Source organism: Panthera uncia, chromosome C2, assembly GCF_023721935.1.
Source record: "Panthera uncia isolate 11264 chromosome C2, Puncia_PCG_1.0, whole genome shotgun sequence".
NCBI lineage: Eukaryota > Metazoa > Chordata > Mammalia > Carnivora > Felidae > Panthera > Panthera uncia.
This window is the reverse complement of record NC_064810.1, coordinates 98,754,489-98,770,426: the sequence shown is the minus strand read 5'-3', so window position 1 is coordinate 98,770,426 and position 15,938 is coordinate 98,754,489.

Sequence of the window (15,938 nt, the reverse complement as noted above, 5' to 3'; positions counted from 1 at the left end):
AAAATTACTACTGGAGATGCTATGAGATTCAGTCAAAAAAAAAAATCTGTAAATTTCTTAGAATAAGGCCTGTTCAATATAAATATTTGTTAAATAAATAATAATTTTTATAAATGTTTACTTATTTTGAGAGAGAAAGAGAAAGAGAGAAAGACAGCATAAGGGGGAGAGGAACAGAGAGAGAGAAAGAGAGAGAGAATCCCAAGCAGACTCCATTCTGCCAGCACTGAGCCTGATGTGGGGCTTGAATACCATGAACCGTGAAATCATGACCTGAGCCAAAATCAAGAGTCCGATGCCCAATCGACTGAGCCACCCAGGCACCCCAAATAAATAAATTATTTTAAGATAGTACCTCAAAGTATTTTGGTTACTGTGACGGTTAATTTTATGTGTCAACTTGACTGGGCCATGGGTTGCTCAGATACTGGTTCACTCATCATCCTGGGTGTTTGTTTGAAGGGGATTTTTTTTTTTTTTTGGATGAGTTTAACATTTATTTGTTTATTAACTTTTTTTTTTTTATTTGAGTATAGCTGACATACAATGCTACATTAGTTTCAGGTGTACAACATAGTTCTTCAACTTTTCTACCAGTAGATTAAGTAAAACAGATCACTCTCCCTAGTATGGGTGGGCCTCATGCAAGAATTTGAAAAGTTGGAAGCCTGAATAGAACAAAAAGCTGACCATCATCTGAATAACAAAGAACTCCTCCTGCCTGACTGCCTTTGAGACAGAATTTGTTTCTTTTTCTGGTCTTTGAACCATCACCAGCAGTGGTTTTTCCTGGGTCTTGAGCCTGCCAGCATTTGGATGGGAACTATACCATCAACTCTCCTGTGTGTCCAGCTAGCCAATTGCAGATCTTAGGATTTGTCAACCTGCATAACCACATGAGCTAATTCTTTATAATAAATCTTTTATGTATATGTATATGTATATGTATATGTATATGTATATATGTCTAAATATAGCTATTCTATTGCTTCTGTTCCTCTGGAGAACCGTAATATAGTTGCATATGTGTCTCTGACAATCACAATGATAAGGATTTTTCTTTACATAGACTCTTACACTTGTTTATAAATGTGGAAAAATGAACACAAAGCTAAGCTAAATCAACTATACCCCAATAATAACAATATACTACTAATAAAAAGATGAGCTGAATACACATGGTAAGAAAATATGTATTAAAGTTACATTATATAATTCTTACAACAATTTTAGAATTCAAATGACTCCAAAATAACTTTACAGTTGTTATAGGATCAAATAATTTTTTTAATGTCTATTTATTTTTGAGAGAGATAGCACGAGCAGGTGAGAGGCAGGGAGGGATAGGGAGACAGAGAATCTGAAGCAGGTTCCAGGCTCCAAGCTGCAGAACAGAGCCCAACCTGAGGCTTGAACCCATGAACCACGAGATTATGACCTGAGTTGAAGTCGGACGTTTAACTGACTAGGCCACTCAGGTGGCCCAATTTAATAACTTAATTTTCTGGTTGTCATATAGTATCAGAGTAGATTTAAATTCATATAATCTTTTTGCAGTGTCTGCTTGATTTTTGTATCATCTCCAGAGAAGGCCGAATACATAATATTACTAGGTAAATGTTTCATTTTTTGGTACATTAATAGTGCTGCAGTTAGGTTTTAGTATTTTTTTTTTTTTTTACTATTTTCCTTTACATTAAAAAATAAATGACTGAGAATTGTCACAATTTCAGTGCCAATGGGAGCAATTTTGTCAGATATAGAAAAACAATTCATTAATGATGTAATTCGTGGGGCGCCTGGGTGGCTCAGTCGGTTAAGCGGCCGACTTCGGCTCAGGTCATGATCTCGCGGTCCGTGAGTTCGAGCCCCGCGTCGGGCTCTGTGCTGACAGCTCAGAGCCCGGAGCCTGTTTCAGATTCTGTGTCTCCCTCTCTCTGACCCTCCCCCATTCATGCTCTGTCTCTCTCTGTCTCAAAAATAAATAAACGTTAAAAAAAAAAAAATTAAAAAAAAAAATGATGTAATTCGTTTGAGCAGCAGCATTTATGCTTTAGATGGAAGAAACTAATTACTAATACAGCTGATTCTTACTACTTTTGGTAGTTATGTTCTATAAAGTCCTCATTAACAATCGATTTGTAAATAGTGAACCATTGCTCCTAGGGGAAATGGAGGTTTATGTTCCTCTGAGCTTCTGGTCAGAGCATTTTCATCAATCAATTCATAACCTTGTTTTCTGTGTGTTTCTGTTTAAAGTCACCCACCTTTTTAGCTATATAGGATTGCTTCATTAACATTAAACTCACTACCAACAGCAGCACTCTAACTCCTGTCTGAACTGAGCTTCTCTATAAAGGTATTACAGTTTTCTTGCTCTTAGGGACACTAGACAGCACTTCAGCCACTCCATGTGACAGACATTTTAAACAACAAAATCATTTACAAAAAGCACAAAATAGTGAAAAGTATGGCACTAAAGAGACCACAAAAAGGATACTTGTTTGTCATGTGAGAGTTGAAACAAGAAAGCAGAGCAGTGGCTTGTTTGAACTCAAATAGGTTTATGTGGATCAGGGGACTCAAGTTTTTCACTACTCTGTTAATGTCTGTGAAGGTGATGCAAACGTTTATTTGAGGGTTGAAGACAAATTTTAGCAAATGAACAAATTTGCAAATGCATAATCCATGAGTAAAGAGGATCAATGGTATTTCTACATTTGAAGTATTCTCAGTACTTCAATATTTCAATTAGTAATTTGTTTTGTTAACTACAGAGTTCTTGTTACATTCATAGAACATGAATTTGAGAGAAAATTATTTGAAAGTGTGCTCTCGAGTAAGAAAACTGAAAAATCTGTAACATAGTTCTAGTGGCACAGACACAGATGAATTTCAGTAGGAATAACACATTGCAAAAGTTGCAAGGAGAGTAATTTTGAACAGGTAAAATATAAATTAGATTTAAGACTATAAAGAGTTATGATTCTGAAAGTAAAATTTAGAGAATTCCAAAACTTGGGCAAATTTTCATGCTTTAGTTAGAATATCTTTATCGGTTCAAAACACATGGAATTTTAGGTCCAAGAACATTTTCAACAAAAACCAGAAATCTAATTTTTCTAGTTCACTATATTAAATAGGCAAACTAAGGGCAGAAATCCATAAGTCTTTTTCATATGCAATTGAAGTGGTCACTTTGATGTCAGTTATAAAAACTCTAGCAACACTCCTCCTTCTCCTCAGGATTGGGTTGAAAAAGGGCTTGAGAACTATTACTAAATCATGTAACTTTATGTACAGTATCCTTGAAGCAGTAGGCATGAGAGGATGTTTGTACATTAATGACTGTTGAACTGAAAAAAATTGCCCATTTTTGAGAAATAATTAATAGTAAGGGTAGAATATTATAAATTTCATAATTAGACACACCTGGCTTCAAAATCCATCACTACTACTGTGAAGGTGAGTGTTTTCAACTCCATTATTGAACTTCACTGAACCTCATTTTCCTCCCAAGTCATTGGATGTAGAATAGAATGGTGATTACTGCTATTAGTTCTGGTAGAATATTACCTGACTTTGAATCCCAGTTCTACCATCTGGGAACTGTTTGGAAAATTATTGTTTTCTCAAAATGCACCTTTCTCGTCTGTTTAAAGGATGTGATGGTAGAATTGCCTTGCATCAGTATGGATTCAAATACAAAATCTGTTCTATCTTGGGTGAACAGATAAATTTATGCTAAAGACCTTTAGAAATATTGAAAAGGGTGAATAAATAGTCTATGCTTGTCTGAACAAAATGTAATTTACCAGTGGGCCACAGTTCCTACCATGCAGCTAAAGCACCGTAATGGTAGGCAATTCACAGAGATGTCAAATGGTAGTTCACATTTTTGAGCCTGAAACAATGACATGTGTTGGACACCATGAAAACTATTATGTTAAGTTGTTTTGACCTATTTAATAAATAGAACATATGTGTTAAAGGTTATACTGTATGAACATTAGATGGATTTTAGAGTTTAGATTCCTATGAGCACTGTGAAAAAAATACACAGACACACTAAGGCACTTTGAACCAAAAAAATTTAGAAACTTTTGTCAAACAGCTCACAGAAGCTTTGGGAAGAATGAATAGATGGGCTTTACTGAGCTTCCAAAATATTTCACAAAGTACATGTTGTGTAAATGGGCCAGCTACCAGTAGAACTGTTGCTCCCCCCACCCCAAATTGGTAAATTGTTATTACAGCTATTGGCCTGAGAACCTAGTCACCTTGGCTAAATTCCATTTGCCTTGCCTCCCTCCCCACTTGGTTCTAAATGTAAGTTTCACATGAATGCATCTGATTTGTAGGCACTAAATCACATTTATCTCACACTAATTAAAGTTATGTCAAATGAAAAATTTGAATCCTCACTTATACTGGTTCAACGGGCTTACTTCAAGTACTTAATAACCATGAGTCGCTATGGTTTTGGACAGTGCAGAAATAGGATTCTCTCATGACTGCAGACAATGCTGCTCGGTGAAACCATTAGCTGTGTCTGTCACAGTTTTATATGGATCCTTTCCTACTTACTATCTTTTTTCCATTTTCTTCCTTTGTTCCACAGCTGGCGTCCATCTTACTGGAATATAAACCTCCTTGTGACAAGACTTTTACATAAACTTAAATTTCTATATTTCTGATTCCAATTGCTCAACAATCTGTTTGTTCAGCCTTATATCTGATTCTTTCTGATTTTCTATTATAGTTCAAGGTTTCTCAACTTCAGCACTATTGGTATTGTAGGCTGGCTAATTTTTGTTGTGTGTGTATGTGTGGGGGTGCTGTTCTTACATTATTAGGATGTTTAGAAGTACCACTGGATCCCACTAGATCTACCCACTAGATCCTAGTAGCACCTACCCTAAGTTGTGACGACCCAAAATGTTCCCAGCCATTGCCAATGCCCTCTGGGGGTTGAAAGAAAAAAAGTGCTGAAATAGAAGGCCCATGCATACTGAGCCTAAGAAATTTCTCTTGGATCAATCATACCCTGAAAAAAAAATGCATATTCCAGTTACCAAGGAATAGCTTCTCCCCTATCACTTATTGCTAAATTATCTTTATTTCCTCTCCTTTCCTCTCCTTTCCCCTTCTCTTTCTCCCCTATGAATTGTGGACATTTCTTATTTTTCTTTTTGGTTCTTTTTTTTAAGAAAAGACACACTTTTAGGCTTATATTATTTGCAAAATTGTTGCTTTTGAATTACTGAAACCATGGTGTTCCACACATACATACACATGTGTGCGTGTGCAAAACTACGCCTTGGCTATAGGATCTCAGGAGTTTATTATTTTTTAAAATAACTCCCTGTAAGGTTTACTGACATATATATATTTTTTCCTCTCCAGAACAACCACAGCCCAGAGTCTATAGCAATTTATCAAGATTGGGCAGGCAGTGGAGCCTAGCATTATGCTTGCTACCTTTCAGCACTAAAAAAATATATATGATGAGGAAATGAACAAAATTAATAAATACATAAACAGAAAATAATACAAGGCCATCCAGAGGGGAATGTAGTCAGCATTTAGAAAAGTCTGCAGTAGATGACTAGAAGGTGTCTTGGAACAGCGCCAAATGACTTGGTTATGATAAAATGCTCTTCAACTTTGATTACACATTAGAATCACCTGGCAAACTTAGAAATGCTACTCAAACTTGGATTCACTTCCAAGATTCTGATTAAATATATCTGGGTGGAGTCCAGAGTCCAGGAATGGATTTTTTTTTAAGCTTCTCAGGTAATTCTAAAATATATTCAGACCTGCTAAAATTTGCAATATAGAAAATCACAGGGTATGTGTGTGTGCGGCGGGGTGCAGGCGGGAAGAGACAGAGCTCCAAAATATTGATTTTTGTGCTGTAGATTGGTTTCTAATTCAATAGGCTTGGAATACCTGCTTCAAAAATTATAGTTTTTTCAACCCCTCTTATGATTATGTGTTGTCAGGTTTAAGAAGTACACTCTTAGAAGACAAATGCCATCTAGAATGAAAACTTGCCTCTGTGCCAGGTAATCCCAAAGCTGTCAGGAACTGGATATATTTTGACTTATGGATGTAGAAAGTTGAATGATAGTAGAGGGTGACCCTTGGATGTGATAAAAGTAGAGGAGACTCGTTTGGGGACCAGGTTCCAGGACTAGAACCCAAAGCCAGAAAATAAGGTTGAATTAAGAAAACTGGTAATTGTGTATAGCAAAGGTTCTCAGTGATCATAACAGAGAGAGAAGTCAATGAGGTGGCTATGAAGAATAAGGAAAAAAATGAAAATAAGCATATTGCTAGAGGCAGTGGGGTGTATCTGAGGCCAAGCCTTGAACTACTTTGATTCATGGCATCACTTGCTAGTAATCAGATTAAGACCTAGGCCCGTAGATGGCTAAATGACTTCAGTTAGGATATTGGGAGTCGTCTAATAAAAGTTGATAGAGTAAGAAACCCTGAAATATTTTTCAGGTTTTGACTTTAATTTCTCATCTATTTTTCAATTTCCAAACAAGATAAAATTTGGGATTTTCTCAGGACCCAGATCACTTTTCATTTTGAAAATACCTTGCTTATAGTATTTTCATTTTTAATGTAAGATTGTTATTATTAGTTCAGGAAAAATTTCTAGATTAATTGAAATTATTCCACATATGAATAAATCATAAGGTATTACCATTTTGGAGCAGTTTTTATTTTAAGTATTCAAGTAGAAGCATTAAGAATCCATCACACTCCAAGTCAATTTTGTGTTTTTAATTCTCCGAAGTAGCAATAGATATTTTCTTCCTTGTAATTGGCTTTAGCTTTATGTATTAGTACATAAAAGATGAAGACAAAAAAAAATCATAGAAAGGAGCACTTAACTTGCCCTTAATTAGTAGCTAGTTTAACTAGTGTTTCCATTGAAAGACTTTTAAACAAATCACTGTTATTTTTTATTTTTTTCCAACATTTATTCATTTTTGAGAGACAGAGAGAGACGGAGCATGAGTAGGGGAGGGGCAGAGAGAGAAGGAGACACAAAATCTGAAGCAGGGTCCAGGCTCTGAACTGTCAGTACAGAGCCCAATGTAGGTCTTGAACTCATGGACTGTGAGGTCTAGACCCCAGCTGAAGTTGGATGCTTCACTGACTGAGCCACCTAACGCTCCATAAATAAATCACTTTTTTTTTTTTTTTTTTTTTTTTTTGCCACGTAATGAAGCAACCATCTTTACTTTAACTCAAGTTTACAATACGATATTTAACACTTTTACTTCAAGGATATATACTTAATATAATAGGACTTCCATGGATTCTAGAAACCATATACATTTAGATAAAGGGTTTGTTTTTTATTTTTGTTTTTGTTTTGATTACAGGCTGCTTAGATGAGCATTTTGTCAGAAGCCCAGAGTTCAAAATTCTAGTTTTGGTAATTTTTCCCTCTAATCTTTTTTTTTTTTTTTATGTTTATTTGTTTATTTTAAGAGAGAGAGAGCACGGGAGAGCACACAAGCAGGGGAGGGGCAGAGAGAGGGAGAGAGAGGGAGGGAGAGAATCTCCAGCAAGTTCTGCCCTATGGACACAGTGCCCAGCTTGGTCATGACTTGATCCAAAACCAAGAGTCAGATGCTTAACCGACTGAGCCACCCAGGTGCCCCTCCCCCTAATCTTTGTTAGCCAAATATGTTTATCCAGACTGTCTGGTTGTTGAATCCACTCACCTTCTCCATGTTCACAGCATTTGCTTTTCATCTTTTTCTGTCCATACTTCTTTAACTTACAGTATTGCACAAACAAAATAGTGATTGCTCAAGCCACACTCACTTGTGACTTATATGGCCTTGCTGCCATCTGATTAAAGCGCACTCTATTCAGCTTGCCAAGAGAAAATATATTTGTGTTGACAATTAGTATGAGAGTCCTGTTCTGTTACAAACTCAAGATGTATCCCTCCAGGTGTACACTCTTGTTTGAGGAAAGAACAAAAATAAAATAGTCAGCTATTATAAAAAAAAAATCCAGCTCAAAGGGTTACAATGGTAGCCTTTAACAAAAATGCCTTCGGCCTTTACATTTGCTGTTTTCTGTGTCTGAAATTATCTATCAGCTTGTTTTCATGGCGGGGGTTCTTGTCATTCAGGTATCACTCTAAGAAGAACTTCTCAGCTTGTCCTTTGAACACCTAATTTAAATTATATTGCCTTATGATGTTTTCTGCAAACTACTGACATTATCTCATTCTCGCATTTATTTGTTTATATTTTATTTTCTCCATCTACAACTCTGTTCCACCTTAATGAAAGACAAGGATTGGATACGTTTTGTTCACTGCAGTTTGCTAACCATCAAGAAAAATGCCTGACCTCATAAGAGGCATGTGATTTGTTATTTACTGAACGAATGTGAATAAGAGTCTATTACCTAAACTGCCCCAGTTTCAGTTCCCTGGAAATGGTGATAAAGATAATGTCTTTATCACAGGATAGTTGTGAGGCTTCAACAAGATAGCATACCTAGGAAAAATGTTTATTATTATTAATGAAGCTTATGGCAGAGAATATTGTGAAGTGAAAGTTCTACGTGCTCATGGCTAAGAAGTGGCTTTTTATAGAATCATCAGTAAACAACATCCACTAAGAGTGTTTTTCATCAGAATCACAAGGTCTACTTTTCTTTAGCCCTGACTTACTGAATCTCTGAGAATGGGCCAAAAAAACTCAGTATTTTTTAAAAGAGACATCTGGGCTATTTTTATGTACAGTAGAGTTTAGGAAGTACTATCTTGTGTACCTTAATGCCTGGACTAATGAATCTTCTAGGAATAAAATACAGTAAAATCTAGTCTGCGAGTGTTCTGCAAGATGAACAAACATTCCTAATAAATTTTAACTTGATAAACGAGGGATGTCTTGCAATGTGAGTAGTACGTGACTCCGAATGCCCCATGATCACAACTGAGCCAATGATTCTTGAAATTCGCTTTGATATGCAAGTGCTTTGGATCACAAGCTTTTTTTTTTTGCAATGAATTGTACTCGTGAACCAAGACTTACTGTACTTATAAAGAATTCAGCTCTTTTAAATGGAAAAAGATAACCTCATAAAGATGAGCTTTGAGGCTTATAACTTCTATTTGTTCTCTCTCAGCTGAAAGTAAATCTAACTTAAAAAATGTTGAAGTTTGTAAAAATCCCTTGTTTTGAAACTACTTTTTCTGAAACTTTCATTGCTTGCTCTTGCCTCAGGCAGCCGCAAGCCCCTTCTCTGCTCAGATCCAGAATGATGGTTACCTTTTTTAAGGATTATCCCTATTAACATAGAAAGAAAACAAAACAAAAATCCTCTCGTTAGTCTTTTACACTTGACATTTTTTATTACTTTTTAAGAGAAATGAGCATCTGGGAGTTAACATATACATTTATGCCTCATATCTCTATAAAATAAATGGAAAGCTTGGCCTCAAATAAAAGGAACGCTGATAGACACACATTTGTTATGTGTGGGGGCTGGTGTAGGGAGTTCTTGTGAAATCAAATCAAGACTAAGCCTCAGGCAAATGGAATGTAACCGTTTTTGAGAGAATCTGGAGGGGTTTTGATCGTTTTAGGGGAAGGGAGGTGTAAGCAAGGATTGGAAGGCATGCGACATAAATGACGACGGGCTAAAAAGGAGTAACTACTGGTGTTGAAGGCCTCTGCTTGTTTTTCACATGAATTTCATCCTACGGGTAGAGTTTGTGTCACATTCCCCTCCCCAAAGCAGTAATTTGGGCAGAGTTTTGAAAGTATATTTTCCTTTCCCCCTCAATTTAACAATATTGCAGTACTATAATTCACTGTCTACCTACATTGCATCGTTAGAACAAATCTCTAAGCCTCTTATATTATCATATTCCTGGTTATGATATCACTGAAATGCTGAAATCTATGGACTTTATTAATGGAACTATTTGAGATGGAGTCACTGCAGTGCATTGTTTCTTTGTTACCAGGTGGCCAGCCCCTCTGACTGAGGTCTACTTGTGTTTTATTCTGAGCTCAGTGCTTATTCTATTTTTGAGGGAAAAAAAAAATCAAGAAATAGGATTGTTCGTTGCATTAAAAGCAATATATATTAATTATAACATATGTGGCAACATAAATAATTACATTCAAAATTTTATTTAATGAGACTTGGATGTGCAAATGTTAACTTTACAGCTTTGTATTATTTGTATCTTTTTGTGTGTCTGATCTGTGATGCATTTGATGCATAAAAATCACATATATTATTATCAGGACACCTGGTGGCTCAGTTGGTTAAGCATCTGACTCTTGCTTTCAGCTCAGGTCATGGTTTCACAGCCATGGGATCGAGCCCCATGTGGGCTCTGTGCTGGGTGTGAAGCCTGCTTAAGATTCTCTCTCTCCCTCTCCCTCTGTCCCTCCTCTATTTGCATTCATGCTATCTCTCAAAAAATCAATCAATCATATATATTACTATGTAAAAGTTAGTGATATCTGATAAATATTTTTATGGTCTTGTACTTTTTTAAAGTATTCTACCACACATTCTTTAATGCAATTATTACACACCTTTGTGAGTTCAGTAAGGAGAGGAAATGATCTGCTATCAAGGGAATACAGCCTAATAATTCCCAATTCAGATATGTCTGCCTCTCTCCCCTCAATTCACATAGTCCCTAATTGTTAGTTTTGAAATTTCATTTCTTTGGCAACATGTGGATTGTTTTTTGCCAATGTTTATATTCACAGAAGATATTTTATTTTAGTGTATGATTTTGATTAGTTAAGTTCAATAAGAAATACAAAGCACTGGTTCCTTCTCTGTGTGATGAAAGAGCTATTTTATTTTATTTTATTTTTTTTTTGCCTATAGTTTGTGTATATACATAGTTTTAGCTTCTTAAAACATAATTAATCTTTCTCATCTTGTAAATTGAATATCATCATGGAAGATTGAATATATGCTAGTCATTAATAAAATCTCAGTATCTAAGCAGATTAATGAAACAATAAGCTAATCTTCTCTGGAACAATTGCTATATTATTTACATGTTATTTGGAAACAAATTCTCAAATTACATATATACTTATGCAATGTTTTTCTAAGTATTTCAGGTTGTGTAGCATAATTGTCAAATGATCTTAAATTCTCCTTACGAGTTATGTAATTGGAAATTATAATTTTTGCATAAACATGTGAGACTAACACAATAGAAAATTTAATTTAGTTAAATCATCTATTTAGTTTCCCATAGATAGATTTGAGAAATGGGCTTTTGAAAATATGTTTGTAGGGGCGCCTGGGTGGCTCAGTTGGTTAAGCATCCGACTTCAGCTCAGGTCATGATCGCACAGTCTGTGAGTTCTGTGCTGACCGCTCAGAGCCTGGAGCTTGCTTCAGATTCTGTGTCTCCCTCTCTCTCTGCCCCTCCCCTGCTCATGCTCTGTCTCTCTCTGTCTCAAAAATAAATAAAAACTTTTTAAAAAAAAGAAAATATGTTTGTAGAAATCAACCACTAATTTTGAGGAATATCAAAAGAAATCAGTCTTCAGTGGCTAATATTTTAATATCATCTATATGGAATAACAAATATTTCATCAGTAGCAAGTCTCAGCAAGAACATACACATAAAGAGGTTATTTATGTAACAACTTTGGTGAGGTGGCACCCATACAAGAATTATGAAGTAAAAAGGTATCTCTAAGTAGCCACTAGAAAAAGCATAATCTGTATTAAAGTATGTTCAATTTAGGAAAGGTCTCTTCTCTGCCCTGCCTAGTTTTCTCCCAGTTCTGTGCTCGGGTATGTTAGTTGGTTCTTCTGGTTTCAGAAGTTTATTTCTTCATTTTTCACATTAAATTAAAGTTTGTTGCATTCTCTCTCCCTAATTTATATTTTATGATACTATTAATTGTGGATTATAGGTTGTATTGGTAGTTTTCTTTATTGGTGCATGTGCATTTGGAAGATATGCTGAAACAAATGGATTTATCCAGTTTTATTCTATATAAACCCTGCAATCTTTCTCTAATTCTCTCTTGAACCCAAACCAATTAGACTTTCATTCCCACCTCTTAAAAAATTCCATTTTCTATAGTATCAATGGCTTTCAAATGGCTGAAGCCGATGATCAGTTGTTGTGTCTAATTTTTGGTCCTCCTTCCTCCCTGGAAGCTCCTTTTCCATCTCCTTTGGGTGGTTTCTTCTCACCTCTGACCTCTACTAATTGCAGTTTCTATTTCTACTCAGTTTTTAAGTGACGACATCTCCATAAATGTAAAAATAATCAGTACACTTGCATTTTTAATATTTTTATTTCCAGCCTAGACCTTGTTTCTGAACTTTCGAGTTGTGCTTCAAAGTACCTATGTATTAGTGCCACTTGCAAATCTAATAGGCAGGCCACACTTAGCTTGTGCAAAATTAAACTCACAATTCTCAACCTAGCAACAAATTTTTCCTCTTGGGTTCTTTATCTTCATAAATGGCAACTCTATTTTTCTAACTACTTTTGACACATATTAACCTTTATTTACTTTTTATTAATAAACTTTATTTTTTAGAATAGTTTTAGGTTCACAGCAAAAGTGAGCAGAAAGTACAGTGTTCCCATATACTCGCTTGTCCCCATACAGACACAACCTCCCCCACTATCACCGTCCTGCACCAGAGTGGTAGATTTGATATAATTGATGAATTTATACTGACCCATCATTGTCACCCAAATTCCATGTTCTACATTCAAGTTCACTCTTGGTGTTGTGTGTCTATAGATTTTGACAAATGCTTCTTTCTATCATCTTATGTCTGGCCATCACACATTTCTTTAGCTTCTGTATTCCAAAAATATGCAAAACCTGAAGACTTCTTGCCACCTACATCAGAAATTATTGAAATAGCCTCTTACCTAGTCTGCCTCAACCCCATGAACCTGTGCTCCACAGAGCCTTAGTGTGGGTCTTTTAAGATCATTAAATCCATCCGTATTGGTTTTTCTGTCATCTTCCTCTTGCTCATTTCTATTCACCTACACTGGCCTTCTCAATGTTACTAGAAACATCGAACATGCACCCATATCAGGGCCTCTGGCACTTGTTCTCCCCTTTGCTTGAACCTCTTTTTTTGTTTGTTTGTTTTTGTTTTTGTTTGATTATTAACTGAGCTTAAAACCCAACTTCATCCTGGCCTATGTTCAAATTTCACTTTCTAAAAGATGAAATCCATGATGATACTATTTAAGTGAAATCCATGGTGACACTACTTGTCTTGCAGTATTATCACTATTAATGTATGCATGCATGTACGTATGTATGTATCTATTTATCTAAGCTATCTTTACTTAATTAGTTCTTCCACTACTAGAACATAATACCCAAAAAAACAAAGGAGTGTGTCAGCTTAATTCAGTGGGCTATCCAGTCTTTGAGCAGTGCCTGGAATATAGTAAGCACATAAATAGTTTTGAAAACTGTTTCATGAATGAGCAAAGCCTGGGTGGCTCAGTCGGTTAAGCATGAGACTTTGGCTTGGGTCATGATCTCACAGTTTTTGAGTTGAAGCCCCAGATGGAGGTCTCTGCTGTCAGTGCAGAGCCTGCTTTGGATCCTCTGTCCACCTCTTTCTGCCCCTCCCCTGCTCCTGCTCAATTTTTCAAAATTAATAAATATAGACATGAAAACTGTTTCATGAATGACATGAAAATCAAAATATCAAGGTTATTTTATGGAACTTGAAAAATTGTGAAGTTGCTATGAGAAGGTTAATGAGTAAAATACTAAAAGCAATCTCAGAAAAAAAATGAGCCATGGGGCGCCTGGGTGGTTCTGTCGGTTAAGCAGCTGACTTTGGCTCATGTCATGATCTGACAGTTCGAGAGTTTGAGCCCTGCATCAGGCTCTGTGCTGACAGCTCAGAGCCTGGAGCCTGTTTCAGATTCTGTGTCTCCCTCTCATGCTCTGTCTCTCTCTCTGTCTCTCTCTCAAAAATAAACATTTAAAAAAAAAAGGAAAAATATGAGCCAGTTTTGAACAGATAATTTACAGACAAAGGCATGGAATGATGAATAAACCAATGAAAAGGGATGATTAATATCATTACACATTAAAAATTTTAAGTTAAAAGCACAATGAGATGCCACTAAACGTATACTGGAATGGTTAAAATAACTGCAGATAATATCAAATATTTGCAAGAATTTTCAGCAAACAAAACTCCCTTACTTGGTTGGTTGGCAGGTAAATTTGTATAATCACTTTGGAGAATTGCCTGATGGTTTCCTATACAGTTAAATATTCACTCATGTTTTCAACTCCTAAGTATTTAGCCAAAAGAAATAATGAAATATGTTTGCCACTTTACACAAAAATTTGTATACAAATATCCATAACATGCTTGCAGTGCTCCAGCTCAGGCAGGCAGCAAGACACTTGTTCACAAAAGGATCACAACAGTGGCTCAGAATTCAGGAAATTGGGAAAGTCTGGATTTCACTAGCAGGAATATGTCAAGAGTACAGTTTAAGTCAAGAATTCAGAAATATATAAAGAAGAAGAAGAAGAAGAAGAAGAAGAAGAAGAAGAAAAAGAAGAAGAAAGAGGAGGAGGAGGAGGAGGAGAAGGAGGGGGAGGAGGAGAAAGAAGAGAAGGAGAAGTAAAAGGAGGAGGAGGGGAACTGGTGTTAGGTAGGTTAGCTGAAGCATCTAAAACAGATCTTGTGAGGGGTGAGTCTAATGTGAGTTATTGAAAAGTTTGATTCCGAATGGAAATTGTGTTCCCTGGGATCACCCCATGGACACAGGGGTCCTTGACAGTAAGAATCATCACAAAAGCTGGCATAATAGGAGGGCTAAATGTAAGAATTATCTGCATCACAAGATCATGCGTATACACATGTGGTACCTATAAAAAATGGCAAGTGATTTGGGCTGTTGAGAAGGACAAGCATAGAGACAATGAGAGGCATTTACGCTGGAAATACAACATGGCTAAGACACGGCTACCTCTACTCATGGAAGGTAAGCACATGAAAATGGTTAAAATACAGAACGGAAATTCTATAATAAAGTTATGAATCACCCTGGGAATATGGTTGGAAGCCATCTAACTGCATAAGGAGTCAAAAGTTTCTACTGACCAGCAACATTGCCTTAAATTCCCATCGTTGACGTTAGGGTATGGGGGGGGGTGACCCTTGTGTTTATTGAATTCCACACTTAAAAATGAGGACATAATAATTTTATGTAGATGAACAACATAAAGATCATAAACAGCTATAGACACATGAGCAGATTTACGAATTATATTCATCAGTTGTCATCAAACATTAAACAGCACATTTTAGGACTGAAATAAAGTTATGGTTTGGTGTTACAAGGGAGTACAGCTCCTTGGTATTGACCAGTTCTTCTCAAACTTCAACATACATGTAAACCACTAGGGAATTTATTAACCTGTAGATTCTGATTGAGTGGGTCTGGAGTAGAATCTGAGATTTTGCTTTCTCCAAAGCTCTGAGCTTATGCCAGTGTTTCTGGTCCTGGGCCGATATTTGAATACCTCAACAAACAGGATACTTTCACGGAATATCTGCAAGTTGAAAAAAGAAGTTAGCATTCTCTGAAAGAAAAGAGTTGAAAAGAGAAATGTAGAATTTTCCTATTTTACAATTTTGACTGAATTAGATTTTGTTGAAACATCTGAGTGCCTCCTATTCTTCTGTTAAATGGATAACTGATAAGAAAAGCTTGGCTTAATACTTTGTTACTATGGATATGGTGCTGTTTCTCACATAAGTTTGTACTGTTGCTGCAAACATGGCACAGCCTCCAAATTTAAATGTAACATTCGCATTTATGAAAGTATCTTATGGAGCAAAAAAAGGAAGTACCGAACATCTAACAA